General features: G+C 41.1%; 1 long non-coding RNA gene across 2 annotated transcripts in view; it reads right to left on the bottom strand.

Annotated features, from left to right (window-relative positions):
- Positions 1-15979, bottom strand: part of LOC141374206 (uncharacterized) — a 211880-nt gene that overhangs the window by 81716 nt on the left and 114185 nt on the right. Inside the window, exon 5 of one of the 2 annotated variants that reach the window (XR_012380922.1) lies at positions 605-729. The exons of the other annotated variant lie outside the window; for it this stretch is intronic. This is a non-coding gene — a long non-coding RNA (uncharacterized lncRNA). Of the gene's footprint in view, positions 1-604; positions 730-15979 lie in introns of those variants that run through there. 2 annotated transcript variants of the gene reach the window in all.

The raw sequence follows: 15979 nt of genomic DNA on the forward strand, positions 1-15979 counted from the left end.
CCTGAAGAGCAGGGAACCAAATGCAGGGCTCGATCCCAGGACCCCGGGATCATGACTTGAGTTGAAGGCAGACACTTAACTGACTGAGCCACCCAGATGTCCCAACACAGTGGAGTCTTAACACTCATCTGTATCTTATTTATCATTGTACTCCTCTGGGCTTAGTGCAAACCTTAAAATAGTGATTCTTCCTTTTTTAATTTGGTCACCATCTCATTCATACTCCTTTTCTTGTTCATGTAGAGAAACTATCTAATCCAATTCATCATGCCCATTATACAGAGAACATTAAGGCAGAGGAGCAGGAACTGGCTCAGGATCACATCCCTATTCAGTAGTTGAGCAAGACTAGAATTCTTTGATTGCAAGCAACAGCTATCCAATATACTAACTTAAGCAATAGACAGATAAACAGACAAGTGAGAAGGACACTGGACAACTCATAAATTAGAAGAAGAGCTGAAGACCTAGGCACTGAGAGAGCTATGAACAAGCATATTCAGTGGTCTTGGTGGTAGGAAATCATTAGCAATCTTACCAGGATGCTACCATCAGGTCAATCAGCCTCAGCCACCTCATGGATGTGGCTGTTCAAGATCCAAATTCCTGGAGAGAGAGATTTCACTTGTCATCAAGTCAATTCTTGTCATCAGGGACTCTGGACCCCATGACTGACACCCCACTAGATTCACATGGGGTCAGAGTGAGGGGTCAAATTCTCAAAGGATACTGAGAAAACAGAAAGAAAAAATTGTATGAGGGGTGGCTCAGTCGTTAGACGTCTCAGTTGTTAGACATCTGCCTTTGGCTCAGGTCATGGTCTCAGGGTCCTGGGATAGAGCCCTACATCAGGCTCCCTGCTCAGCGGGAAGCCTGCTTCTCCCTCTCCTACTCCTCCTGTTTGTGTTCCCTCTCTCGCTGTGTCTCTCTCTGTCAAATAAATAAATAATATCCTAGAGAAAAAAAAGAAAAAAATGTATGAAATAAGTATACATTGCATGTTTAAAATAAGACAAATCATTTTCCAAAAGCAAAACAATTTTAAAATATATAATTCTTAACTTTCTAGAAAGTTCAGAAACAGGCATCTTCTTTGTTTTAAAATGGTTTCTTTAGTGTACCTTCAGTCTGACAAATGATGATGGAGGCCCTTGGGGCCACCTCCAGCTTTTCTTCTTGGGACCTGGCCCCATTTCTGTGTTGGAAGTCAGGAAACTTGCTGTTCCAGGCCTTAATCTACATCTAGAAAATGATTTGGACCTGATGTAGAAGGTTCCCAGATATGCCTTAGCTCTCGATGAGCATTTTGATCTTCTGGAAAATCTTCTTTGCCGGATTTTTTTTTTTAAACTGTATCAATCATATCTTGAACAGAGCAAAGTTCAGCCTGAAGTAGAACTATGCCAAGCAGAAAGCACCACTGCCTGGAATCTGGAAGAGTGGGTGTGGGTCCTACCTCTGATATTTGCTATTTTGGACAAGGCAGCTTTACCTTCCTTGACCTCAGGGTTTTTTGGTTTTGTTTTTAAATTTATGTAATGAGGATGTTGAACTAGAGACTTTCTAAAGAAATAGTAGGATAAGTGAACGTGAAAATGAACGTTTTAATACTTAATAGAACTAAGTTCTATTCCATGGATGAGCCTTACTTTGATCCTTTTATTTTTTTAAGATTTCATTTATTCATTTGACAGAAAGAGAGAGAGGGAGGGGCAGGCAGAGGGAGAGGGAAAAGTAGACTCCTAGCTGAGCAGAGAGCCCGATGTGGAGCTCGATCCCAGAACCCTGGGATCATGCCCCGAGCCGAAGGCAGATGCTTAACTGACTGAGCCACCCAGGCACCCCACTTTGATTCTTTTAAACACCATTTCAGGACATATAAAGATAGACAAGATGGATACTAATCAAATATTTTCTTCATTACTTTAATTACATTTTTGTTTTGTCTCTAAGAAAAATTCAAATCCCCATTGAGAGCCTGTGGATACTACTGTCTGCTCTGTGATGAAGATGTGATTGTTTTGAATGCCTGAGCAGTCTTGAATGCCCCTTCTCCTCATTACTTCTTCCCTGAGCTGTAAGTTGCTTGGACAATCTGGTGGACACAGAGGGTTAGCAGGCCACCCAGCTTCTGACCCCCATTTTTATTATTTTATCACGAGCAGAAATGTTAGGCAATATTAGCATTCAATCACAACTCTCTGATTTCATTTGAGGCACCTGGGCAACTTCTCCTAATGGAAACATTAAACAACAAGTAAGCATAATTTCTGAAGAAAGAATTTTTTAGAGGGATCTTGCAAATATTACATTTTATTTCCATTTTTTTGTCTAATTTAACTTCTTTGGTGGGACCCATAGGGTTTATTGGTCATATTTTGTTAATATTATCCCCTGTAAGGGAAAGAGAAAATTAACAACATCAGACATCAGGAGCTCTACATACGGTCTCCTTGAAAAATCCAGGCACTCTGCTGGTCTCTAAATATAGAGTCTGAATCCTTGTTCTCAAGGAGACCACAGATGGTGGGGTAGGGAGAGGAGTGCCTTTCCATTATCCATTCAATGCATAATCTACAGGTGTAATCAATACCTACCTGTGAGGCTGGCTAAAAACCACCTTGTGCATAAGCAAGCCCAGCTAGGAGTCCAGTGCCCTGTTTTGCCAGCTGTCAGGTCAGAAAGGAGGTGAAGCAATAGAGGAGATGGATTCATTGTCAGTATGTGTTACATCTCTATCTAAATAATCTGCAACTTTAAGAAAAAAGTTTTTTCCTCCCAGGTACTAGCAAAGTAAGTTCACCAAAAGATAGCCTAATGATCAGACTTATCTGCCACTTTGATACTGTTAGACTCCAGGGAGTAAACATCTCTCATTATTGTAAGAGAGAATTATGGAAGATTTCTCTGTGAACCATAGACAACCTTATCTCCATCTTCATTCTTCCAGGCAGTTGTGTTGAACATGTAAATATTCCTCCTGCTGTGATTATTAGTGCAGGTGGCCAGAGATGCTTTATTTTCAAGATGCTGATGCAGGAAATAGGAATATTGGGAGCACTGCACCAGGTAAGACTGTACCCACTGCCAGGTACTGGTTTAGAGAGTGACAGCATGGGTTGGGACAAGGTTGGAGTTGTACTTTGTCTTAGTCAAGGTTTATTTCCTGTTACAATTAACATATGCCTCCTCAAATTAGCTGAAACATGAAGGCGGTTATAGGAGAAGGATGCAGGAGCATTTAATGGAACACAGGGGTGTTAATTATAGTCTGACCTCCAAAGAGACTGGGTTGAGAAATTAAACATCTATTCTCTGTCTCTCTGAGACCATATGGTCTCTCATTTCCCCTTATTTCATTTCTCTCTTTTCAACATTCCTGCTTTATCTCCATCTCTGTGCATATGGCAGAAAATATCTGTCCCCCGCCCCCTCCCTCCTCTTTCGCCCTCCAACTTGTTCACCTGCCCTTGCCATCACATGTTGAGTCTGAGTAAAGACTGAAACTCCCATAGCTTTGACTTCAAATTCCCAGGAAAGATTCTGATTAGCTGAGTTTGGCTTACTTTATCTACCAAAGGTCCAGTCAGCTATTGGAAACCCTACAGCCCAAATATGGACCCCCAACAAACTCAGACCTCATATTAAGAACCCTTCACTGAACATTGTCATGAACACTTCATGTGCATGTCTTTGTCTGAAATTCACAGAAATGCTATTAGGTAGGAATTATGATCCCATTTTACACATAACAACGCAGGTTAAGTAATTTGTCCAAGATCATACATTTGTTAACGGCAGAAGTGGAATTTAAACCCAGCCCTCCTCAACTTCAAAACCCATGCTTTTTACCACTACCCTCTCCTGCTCTAAAACAGGACTTCTCAAATTTCAATCAGCATCAAAATCACCTGGAGGGCTCATCAAAATTCAGATTTCTGGGACCTATGCCCAGAGATTCTGATTCTGTAGGCCTAGGATGGGGCTTACAAATTTGCATCTCTTTTTCTTTTTTTAAAATTTTATTTATTCATTTGACAGAGAGAGGGAAAGACCACAAGCAGGGGGCAGTGGCAGAAGGAGAGGGAGAAGCAGACTCCCCACTGAGCAGGGAGCCTGATGCAGGGCTCTATCCCAGGACTCTGGGATCATGACCTGAGCCCAAGGCAGATGCTTAACTGACTGAGCCCCCCAGGTGCCCCCAAACTTGCATTTCTAACAAACTCCACTATGAAACTGATGCTGCCAGGCAAGGGACCCCACTTCGAGTGGCATCAGTCACGAAGTCAGTATCACAAATGAACAAACCTCTCTGAGTTGTATGCACACCCCCAAAATAAGTATAATAAAAGAAGTTCTGGTGAGTTCATTTACTTGCTTCCTCTAATCCCCTCTAATATTCTGCTTTTAACACTACTTTCTAGGAAAGGAAACCCTTCCTGGCATAGGATACTTACATTGTGAGAAACTCTTGGGAGTCCTGGAGATATACACAATGCATAATCTTTGGACGTCACTGTGGAAGTTACCTTCCACAGTTTTCCCCTCAACCTTCCAGTCAAATGAAAAACAAAACAAAACACTCTGATGCTCATCAGAGAAATAATTCTGAATAATATGGTCTCACAGGAAGATGGCAGAGATCAGTTTCCCGAACTAGGATATACATGAACTTCACTCTTCTCACCCCGCATATTGTTTTGAAAGTTGTTCATATGCACTAATGAGAATGAACTAACTGCAACAAAATACAATATCATGGATGAATCTCACTCACACAATGTTGAACAAAAAAAGCCAAATATGATAAAGTACATACTTTATGGTTCCATTTATATAAAATTCTAAAATATGCCAAACTCCTCTATGGGGATAGAAATCAGGATGGGGTGCCTGCGTGGCTCAGTTGGTTAAGCGTCTGACTCTTGATTTCACATCAGGTCATGATCTCAGGGTCAAGAGATGGAGCCCCACATCAAGCTCTGCACTCATCCTGGAGTCTGCTTGTCCCTCTCCCTCTGTTCATCTCCCCACTTTCTCTCTCTGTCTCTCTCTCAAATAAATAAATAAAATCTTTTTTAAAAAAAGAAAAGAAAAGAAATCAGGGTAGTGGTTGCTCCTGGAGCAGGAGAGCAACCGAAGGGCACAGAGCAGAGCCAGGGGAGAGGGGTGGGAATGACCTATTTCTTGATTTGGACGTGGGTCATGGGCATGTTCAGTTTGTGAAAATTGATCAGCTCACACATTAATGAACTGAGCACTTTTCTCTGTGTATATTCCAATATAAAGATTCAGAAGAGGTAAAAAAAAAAACAAACCTCAATTGTGGACAAGCAGAATATAAAACTACATTGAGAGCTTTATCATAAATGTGCCGCCAGACTTTCACACCTGGAAAGAGTAAGCTTGAAAGGAAACACCCCAAAATGATAACCATGGCTGCCTCTGGGTAGAGAAAATGTAGGTGACTTTATTTTTTATACCTTTCTGCATTGTTTAAATTTTCTACAATATGTATGTATTACATTTACAAAGATGTTTTAACCTACTAAGTTTTTATTTAGAAGCTTTTACTTAAAAACAAATCAGTTTTATTAAGGTAGAAACAAATAAGAGGACCAGCCCCAACAAATTCAGAAAAAGAAATTCCAGGTCTACAAATGCCTATCTAATACAAATGTCAAAACAAAAAAAGTGACCATGGGAATTGAGGGGCCTTGACATTCACTTTATCCCCCATAAATGATTATTTCCAAAAGGTCACTTTCAGCTTCTATTGGTATTTGTAAAGCGAGATTCATGAGGGAAAGGCCCTTCGCAAGTGAGGAAATGGTCATTTCATGAGGTTTGCAAAACAGGGTATGAGTGTCCAAGGACCAAGTGATAAACAGAATGATAAATGACATTTTAGACCAAAGCTCAGGAATGTTAAGAACTCCAGGAAACCCATCTCGTGCTTCCTAGTACTTTTAATATTTGTGACAGTGATAAAATTGAATAAAAATATAGATGTGTCTGAATTTTAAAAGCATTCTTTCATCATTTCCCCTTGAAGCTCTAGAAGGGTGAAGTTTTTCAAAGAGGTTATACTTTTTTATGTTAAGAATCACAACGTGTTTGACTAAAGGAACAATAAAAGTTTCTTGAGAGTCAAAGAGAAAAAAAGAAAGGTGGTGTGATCTTCCATTCTGGTCTCTAAATATTTCCTAAAGTTTCACCAGCCATGGCAACATCAAACACACAAGGAAGAAAGAGGAATCAGTGGGGAAGAAAGGCCAGTGCTGAGCTGGCTGGCAAGTTACACTACTTTGCTACATTTTGAAGGCAATTTTTTCAGGGCTTCATGGTTATGCTCTCCTCCCCTAAAAACTCTTCAATGACAATGAATTATCCAATGATAGATATTTGATAACAGACACACACACGCATGCATGCATGCACACACACAAAGCAATATGTGTGTATGTGTATGTGAGCAGTGGTATAGCATACCAGTAAGAACATAGGCTCTGGAATCAGTCTCCCTGCATTTGAAACTTCTGGTCACTGTGCGTGTGACTTTGGGCAAGTTTTAACTTGGCTGAGGATCAGCTTCCTCAAGTAATTTGTATTCCTTCCTTACTAGGTTATTTTGAGGATTATGAAAATTTATTTTTTTCTTTTCTTTTTTTAAAGATTTTATTTATTTGTTTGAGAGAGAGAAAATGAGAGAGAGAGAGAGAGAGAGCTCATGAGAGAGGGGAGGGTCAGGGGAGGAGCAGACTCCCCGATGAGCAGGGAGCCAGATGCGAGACTTGATCCCAGGACTTCGGGATCATGATCTGAGCCAAAGGCAGTCGCTTAACCAACTGAGCCACTTAGGCGCCCCTTCTTTTCTTTTTTCTTAGATTTTATTTATTTATTTGAGACAGGGAGAGAGAGAGCAGGGGGAGGGGCAGAAGCAGAGAATCTCAAGCAGACTCCACACTGAGTACAGAGCCCGACATGGGGCTTGATCTCATGACCCTGACATCATGACCTGAGCCGAAACCAAGAGTTGGACGCTCAACTGAGTCATCCAGGTGCCCTGGGGATTATGAAAAATTATACATAAGGCAGTTATCAATTGACTGTCTCTTAGCTCCAAATTCACCCTTTAATACCCACTGTACAATAATGGATAGAAGCTTTTTAAGTATTTTTCCTTTACAGTGAGCACAATGTTAAGCTTTCTCAAAACAGGGCACTGGTGGGACACTGCAAGAGGAAAAGGGCTCTACTGCTGGTTGCAGAGACTGCCCTGACAGTCATTGTACGGATGGGAGGACATCCAATGGGGCTCTGCCCTTGTAGTGAGCCCAGAATCTGGGTTCTCGGTGAGCTCACAGTCCCAGGTAGACTCACCTTTCTATGGTCCCTTCAATAGGACACTGACACCTAGACTTTCCGCCCATACCTCCCTGCGCAAGCTTGCAATGCCCAGTTACAAGTTACATTCCACCTTGCCCCAAGGGTTGCTTCCTGTTTGCTCAGCAACTATAGACTAGCTCTTGCCCAACAAACCAGGGAATTTTTCTACCATCTGGTGAGCAGCAACTACACTTTCTCCAGTGGGGTCTGAACCCCAGCCTTGAAAGGGGACCCAAGTTTGTCCCTTTTGGGTACTCTCCCTCAGCTCTCCTACCATATAGAGTTATTTTATATCTTATAATTAATCTTTTATCATAGGAATGAGCAAATTTTTCATGTAAACAACAGAGTTATAAAAGCAGGAGAATCTCAGGATCAGTAAGACAGCCCAGGCAAGCCAGGGGTCTCTTTTTACACAGCCTGTGATCTAAGACTTCTTTATATTTTCAAGCAGCTGGATGAAGAAGAACACTAGGTATATTCTGTATTTTCTTAAGCTAAAATGTGTGGAGCTTCACCTTTTGAATGTCCTCCAATGGACTAAACAGATATATGTAGACAGAAAGCATATTTTTTAAAGATTTTATTCATTTATTTGAGAGAGATAGTGACAGAGATAGCAAGAGAGAGCATAGAGCGGGGAGGAGAAGGAGAAGCTTCCCTGCTCAGCAGGGAGCCCAACGTGGGACTCAATCCCAGGACCCTAGGATCATGACCTGAGCCGAAGGCAGCCACTTAACAACTGAGCCACCCAGGCACCCCAGAAAGCATATTTTTTAAATAAAGGAACAGAATAACAGTCACTAGAGGTGGGAAGTGAGGCTGCAGGTCTGTATGCAGATAATTTAAAAGTAAATATCTACTTTTTAGGGCTTAAAAAGTCCTTTAGCCATTTTTACTGATTTAGACACTAGGCATGAGTCTTTAGCCCAATTTCTTGACCCTCTCTGTTTTTATCCATTTACTCACTGATCTCTAGCAAATTAAAAAAAAAAAGCCTATTACTTTATTATAAAGAGTAGTTCATCTCTCTGTAGGTTAACCTCTAAATTCAGTTTGGAATCTCTCTTGCACATCCAGAGATTCACTAATGTACTCAGTTAACAGAGAACCTTGTTCTCCAGAGAGAAAAGTAATAGACTGTGGCATACACAAAGATGCATTGCCCAGTTCATCAAGGAAGGACTTGGTGTCCACTGTGGGAGAACAGGGTCAGCAGACAAGGTTGCCCTCAGTTGCAGAAAGCCTCCCTACCTGAGATCATGCCCTTCCTAGGGAAGCCTGCATTGATTGATTCAGCAAGGTGGCAATATGAAGGGCCAACCATCTTGGTTATTCAAGACATTCTTACAGGCATAATTTGCCCCAAAGATTCCCTGCCAAGTTGACCAAGTCTTGTTAGGCTTGCATCACAGTTTGATTTTTCCTCTTCCCAACCTGGTCCTTTCCCTTCCCTTCAGAGGTATTGATCCCTCATGAAAATCTTGCATGTTAAACTCTGACTCAGCATCTGTTTCCAGAGAACACAACTGGCAACAGACTTATGTTCCCATTAACATGAAATAATCTATATTTATTCAATACATTCTTGAGTGCCTACTTTATGTCAGACACTATATTCGGTAGTGGGGTTATAGTAGTAAAATGATACATCTGTGGTTTCTGCCCCACAGAGTGTGAGGTCTGGTGGAAGAAACAGACAAAACCCAAACAAATGAATGAGCATGAATGGGTGTATGAAAGAAGTGCTTCAGTTTATGTTGTGGTTGACTGGTTAATATTTTGTATACCTTCAGTAAATTGACCCAAGCCAATTTACTTTGGATCTTTGGACAGAACTTGCTTATGGAATATTGGACAGCCAGTTGTCCCTTTTTTTTTTTCAGTTCAATGACTTTTCTCTCTGTCTTCTCATTCCTTATTAAGAAAATCATTCAGACTGAAGCTTTCTAGTTTTAGACATGCCCATTGGCAATTGGAGCATCTAGTTTGGAGACATAATTGAAAAGACTAAAGAATGCACTGAGGACCTTTTGGCTGATAGATGCTGAAAAAGAAGCCAAGGTAGTTTGTTCAAGATTTCTGGAATACCAGAAATCTTATCTAATTATAAGAGATGGTATTTATTTCCTACTGACTCAAACAGTGGCAAGGTTTTAGTCAAGGTGATTTAAAGATTAGAGAGAGAGGTGGAGGCTTGGGGCATACTGGAGAGAAAAATTGGTTATTCTGCCACTAGCTTTTACTCTGCATTGTTTTTAGCTTCCAAAAACGCTTTGAGTTGAACTTTTTGTCCCTTGGGAATTGGGCAGGCTCCAGAAAGAACTCATGCAGATTAGTTGTACATTTCCTCATTAAGTGTTATCTTTCTAAGCTCCCTAGTGGTAAATTAGCTAGTTTTGAAGAGTTATTATTGCATCCAAGCCATCATGGATGCTTTGGGATTATGATGTAACCCAGAAATACTAACCCCCTCATATGGATGCCTAGAGTCTTGGCAAAGTTTTCCCTAGCTAATCAATGTTTGAAATAAATACATAAATAATAATAATTGTTAACAATTATTGAATGTTGACTATATACTGAGCACTGAAGTACATGATACATACATTTTCCCATTCAATACTCGCAAGTATCCTACAAGGTAGGTATTATCACCATCTCCATTTTATAGAGGACAAAAATGGGGCTTGGATAGGTTAAATAATTCACCTAGAACATATAGTTAATACATGGCAAAGCCAATATAAAACCTCAGTATACCTGACTCCAAAACCACTATAACATTCATAATAAAGTAAGGTCCTATTCATTTGGAAGCCACCAAACCAAAGTTTCTATTGTAATTGTTCCATATTCAGCAGCTCATGACATCCTGTTTATACACTGCTTTCCATACTATTCTCATCAGCCTTTGTGTCTAGAATAAAAAATGGTGCAGTCCAGTCCATCTTAATTCAATCCACTTAGAAGATTCATATGGCCCGTGAAGTGTTTTAGTTTCTGGGAAGAGGCAAAGATGAATAAGAAACATTTCTTGCCCTCAGTGAAGTAAGAGTCTATCAGGGGATTTTAGTCTTTATCATCTTGGGGTCTGTACTCCCCATTTCTCATTCCTTCTCTTTAGAAACTAGACCACGGAGGAAATGAAACGACACTCACCTAGGAGAGCCTTCAGCTCAGGTCATGATCCCAGCATCTGGCATGGAGCTCCTTGTCAGGGCTCCCTGCTCATCAGGGAGTCTGCTTCTCCCTGCCCCTCCCCCAATTTGTGCATGCACACACTCTCTCTCTCAATCTCTCTCAAATAAATAAATAAAATCTTTATTAAAAAACAAAAAAGAAAGAAAGGAGACTCACCTAAAGCATTACTGAGATAACAGTTCAGGACTCAATGTGATATTTGGCAAAGAACCAAGTAAATCTCCCTGACTCTCATGAAAATGGAACCCAAGGCCCCTGCCTCAATCATACTATTAGTATTAAGTATGCAAAGCCAGTCCATTACATGATTACACTATAATGGACAACATTTCCTTTGGGATATGGTTCCAATCACCATCTGATCAACCCCATCTTTCAGGGGATACTACCATGCAGAAAATATGCCCCTAGCAGTCATATTTGAACTGCATAGCCCTATCCCAACCATAGTTGGTTAGTCAATGGATCAACAGTAACCCAAGCTGAGTCAATCAGATTATTTTCCCTGGAATTTTTTGTATACCCTATCCTTGTGAGTGGCTGAACCAACAACACCTAAACTTGGGGGCCATGGAGTTACCATACATTTGTATGTGACAAGGAGCAAAGAAAACCTTTCTGCATCTAGAAGACAAATAATACTGGTGTGAAGGGAAGTAGCCAGGAGAAATGGAAAGAAAGTCATGAAATTCTGATTGAATTTCTGGTTCCGGCCTGGTTTTCTAAATTCTGGTTACAATCCCCAAGTCATTCCTTTATTCTTACAATAAATTTCCATTTCTGGGCATAAGCTAGCTTCAGTTGGTTTCTGTCACTTGTCATCACTGACACTTAGTGCAGAGATTAAACTTAATCTTTACCAGAGCTGCCACATACACTTAACATACTGCACAATGTTAAGGGGTGTTAGTCACATCATAGTTTGCATTATATAACCATACACAGAGACACTGACCTCCGAGGTCATTGAGTCCTTGAACGATACATTTCCTGTGTTCAACTCAATTTATCAAATACTGATTGAGCACTTATTCTATGCCAGAGATTGTACTAGGTATAGGATACAAAAATTAAAAATAAAAATGGGTCCACAGGGTTATAATCTAGGAAAGCAAACCAATGAAAATCAGTCACAACATAATGTGACATAGATGACACAGAAGAATTTCACAGGGAAAAGTCAATATCTGCCTCAGGGAGGATCAGGGGAGGCTTCAGAGAGGAGGAATGCCCAAGCAATTTCCAGCAGTGAGGACAGCAGATGTAAAAGTGTGAATAAGTGGAATTGCATGGTATGTTTACAGACCTCTGGATGGTTTTGCAGTTCCTGAAGGTGGAAGGAGGGTAAGGTATGGTGCAGAGCTAGAGGGAGGTGCAGATGACAGTCCACAAGGAGTTTTGCCTACCAGGCTTAGCCATTGTACATTATGCTGTAGACTGAGGCTTCTCACATTGTAATAAGATACTGATCATCTGGGGTTTTGTGAGAATGTAGATTCTGATTCAGTACACCTGGGGTGGGACTTGAGCCTTTGCACTTTCTAACAAGCTCTGTGGCCATGTCAATGCTGCCGGTGCATAGACCAAATCTAGAGTAACAAGGATTTAAGCAATGGGACACTGAAGGCTATGAAGCAGGGAATCATATGGCATTCCAGAAAGATCACCCTGCTGTACTGGGATGGTCATATTAGACCAAGAAGTGGGGAAGATTTACGCAGGAGAGCAATTAGGAAGATATTTCAAGATCCATGTAAGAAATGATGAAGACAGGAATTAGATTTACTGTGCCAACCTGAGTACGTAGTGTTAAGAAGTAAGAAGAGCTATTCCTTTACTTTCCTGATTTTGTCCAGACTTATGCTACAAAATAATGAAGAATTTTAGATTTATGTTCTTAAATTGCACAATATATTTGTTGAGTGTTTATTTTTTTTAGTCCATTGCATTTTTAAAGCCCATTTTAAAACTGTTTTCATTTCAATGTACAAAATCTACTCTTGATAATTTGCAATCAAGTGGTTGTTTCAAGTGGGCTAGATTTTGTGCTAAAATAGGTTTGTGATGAAATTAATTCTTCACAGGGAAATGGAGGGTGTTGTCATTTTAACTAGGGACAAATTCTGGCTCCAAGCAGACCAGAAGTGAGGTGGCACCTTGGTTTGCATAAGAATCACCTGGAGGGATTATTAAAAATGCAGACTCTCTCCCACCCCTCACCTTCCCTCATCCTTATTTTTGTATGCCTTCCTTGGGCCCAGACAGCTGCATTTTTAACCAGCATGTTCAAGAGAATCTGACGCAAGTGATATACCCAAGAGAAATTGAGAAATACTCCTAGCTCGTTTTGGCAAAAACTAACTGCCTTCCTGTAATGTGTAGTCCTTACCCTTTACTGACTAATATACCAAACACACAGACAAGATGGTCCCTGCTCTTAAGAGCTTATCTTCTCAATGAGTTAAGTGATAAGGATGTTTTATGTCTCTAACCAAGACCCTTATTCCCACACCATGCTTATAAAGACTCTTGTGTCTGGTAAGGCCCACATTACATAACCACCACTAATAACCCAAAAGTAATTTCAAAGTGTTTTAATATTCATTTTTTTATTTGATCTGTGAAATAGGTAATGAAACTCTTATTTTCCAGATCTGGATAGAAAACCTTAGAGATAGCATGGGTCTTGCTCAGCATCACAAAATCAGTTAGGGGCAGAAACACTGCATCAGAATTTTGCTATATATTCAAAGCAAGTAAGGCAAGGAACAAGAAATTCTTGTGGTCAGTTGCCCTTCCATGTATCCCTGAACATCTGTAGTTTTCGACACTGGCTAATGTGAGGATCACCCTGAGAGCTGCTTTTTTCTTAATTAAAAAAAATTTTTTTAAAGATTTTGTTTTTGGGGTGCTGGTGGCTCAGTCGGTTAAGCATCTGCCTTCGGCTCAAGTCATGACTGCGGGGGTCCTGGGATTGAGGTGGGGCTCTCTGCTCAGCAGGGAGCCTGCTTCCCCCTCTCCTTCTGCCTGCCACTCTGCCTGCTTGTGCTCTATCTCTCTACATCAAATAAATGAATAAAATCTTTAAAATAAATCTATAAATAAAATAAATATTTTACTTTTATTTATTTGACAGAGAGATAGTGAGAGACAGCACAAGGAGGGGTAGGATGGGGCAGAGGGAGAGGAAGAAGCAGACTCCCTCTTGAGCAGGGAGCCCAGGACTCTGGGATCATGACCCGAGCTGAAGGCAGTCGCTTAACCAACAGAGCCATGCAGGCATCCCCACCCTGAGAGCTCTTAAAAACCCTGATGCCAAAGCCACACTCCAGAATCAGGTGGAAAACAGTATCAGTATTTTTTAAAGCTGCCCAGACAATTCCAATGTGCAGCCAAGGCCGGGAACTGCTGTGGAGGCAACCTCTGTCAGAGGTGGATTTGCTGTGGTTCTAAGGAAGCTTAAGCCTTAGAGGTCTTCTCGACACCTGGGTGGCTCAGTCGGTTAGGCGTCTGCCTTTGGCTCAGGTGATGATCCCAGGGTCCTGGGATGGAGCCCTGCATCGGGCTCCTTGCTTGGCGGGGAGCCTTCTTCTGCCTGCTGCCCTCCCCCTGCCCCCAATAAATAAATAAATAAACAAACAAACAAACAAACAAATAAATAAATAAATAAAATCTAAGAAAAAAAGTCTTAGAGGTCTTCATTTCCTCACAGACTGCTTACAAGGATGCATATTTAAATTCGTATTCATGATTTTTCTTTATTTTTCTCAATGAAGGCCCTTTGTGTCAGTGGGGTCCTCTAAGAAGCAGACAATTGATGTGCAAAATGTTCACTGAGAGAAGGATGAAGGGGAAGGGAGTGGAAGTGGGTGGCAGAGCCTTCAGATCTCAGTGCGGGTCTCCCCTTGTGAAGGGAAAGAAGGAAGAACTGGATCTGGGACAGAAGGCAGGGGAATCAGGATTGGGTAGGAAAAGCCTCAGAATGTAGAAAGTTATAGAAAGTCTTGGCCAAAGGGCCATCCCTGAACAAGATTACTCTTTAGACGTGTGGAATAGAGCAGAAACAGTACAGCTTTGGCACCTCTCTTGGGCTCAGTTACTAGCTGCAATAGCCAGACCTCAGCACTGATGTCACAGCAGATCTAAGATGCCATCAGTCCACTATGAATCCTGCAGCGGCCGGAGGGGCACATCTCCATGGCCACTACACCTCTCATCTCCAGAGACTTCACATCCCCCCTTCGTCTGGATTGTCAGTTCAGGAAGTAGGGAATTGATTGCACAGCACCATGCTTAACTTGGAGAATTTCCAGTAATAATTCATGGGCTGCATGCACAACCTTCTTCCTTTTTTTTTTTTTCAAAAATTCACTGAGAAAGCTTAGCTGTGATGTGCAAGTGTTTTCTCTCGAGTGAGTAAACACTGAGTGACTAAACACCACCAAGGTGGTGATCAATCTGTCAGCCTTTTGTCTTCAGAGACCTGCCATTCACGAAAACAGGTGAAACTTGGATTTATTCATTCAGCTAGTCAAACAACGATTTTCCCTAAGTGCTTTTCTATATGTCAAACGCTACGTGACGCTGGGTGTTCAGGATACAAAATCTGGTTCCTGTTCTCATGAAGCTTATAACTTAGTGGGGAAGATGGACCAAAAGCCAATGAAGGTAGAAATAAATAAAATGATTACAGCTTATAACAAAAGTGTTAAGAAGGATACAAAGGGCTTTGACAAAGAGTAACTCAGATGGGGAGATATTTTAGATAGGCTTGTTAGAGAAAGCTTCACTGAAGTAGGGGACATTTAAATAGAAACTTGAACTCTGGGGATGAGAATAGGGACAGGGAGGGCGAAGGGGAGTGTTCCTGATAGAAAGGAAACCTTGGTTTGTTCCAACTGTTGTTCTAAATCTGGTGTGACTAGAGCACACCGACCAATGGGAACCCCGACAAAGAGTGATTGTGGAGAGGTAAGAAAGTCATACGCACCTCATGGGCTGTGGCAGGAAGTCTGAATTAATTGTATTTTAAGTGCAAGAAAAAAGTCATGGCAGGATTTTAAGCAATACATCAGTGTCAGTGGGAGTAGAGGTAACATGATATATCACTTTTAAGGGGATTACTTTGGTTTGTGGGAATGGATAAAGGGGAAAGAGGGGAAGTAGAGGAACCAATCAGCAGACGGAATCTTGAGATTTGGTGTTGGGTAGATGGCCCAGAGGGAGTGGGCGCTCGTTAAATCCTTCCAGTATCTTTTTCCTATAGACTATCTCAGTAGCTTGGAGAACAGCAGCTAGGTTTAGAATATAATAAGACATCAATTCCAGAGTGTATTTGAGGGCAACTTTAATAAATAACACCTATGAGTTCATATTACAAATTAAA

This window comes from Callorhinus ursinus, unplaced genomic scaffold (assembly GCF_003265705.2).
Source record: "Callorhinus ursinus isolate GAN/ISIS: 27379988/994484 unplaced genomic scaffold, GSC_fseal_2.0 scaffold15, whole genome shotgun sequence".
Lineage (NCBI taxonomy): Eukaryota > Metazoa > Chordata > Mammalia > Carnivora > Otariidae > Callorhinus > Callorhinus ursinus.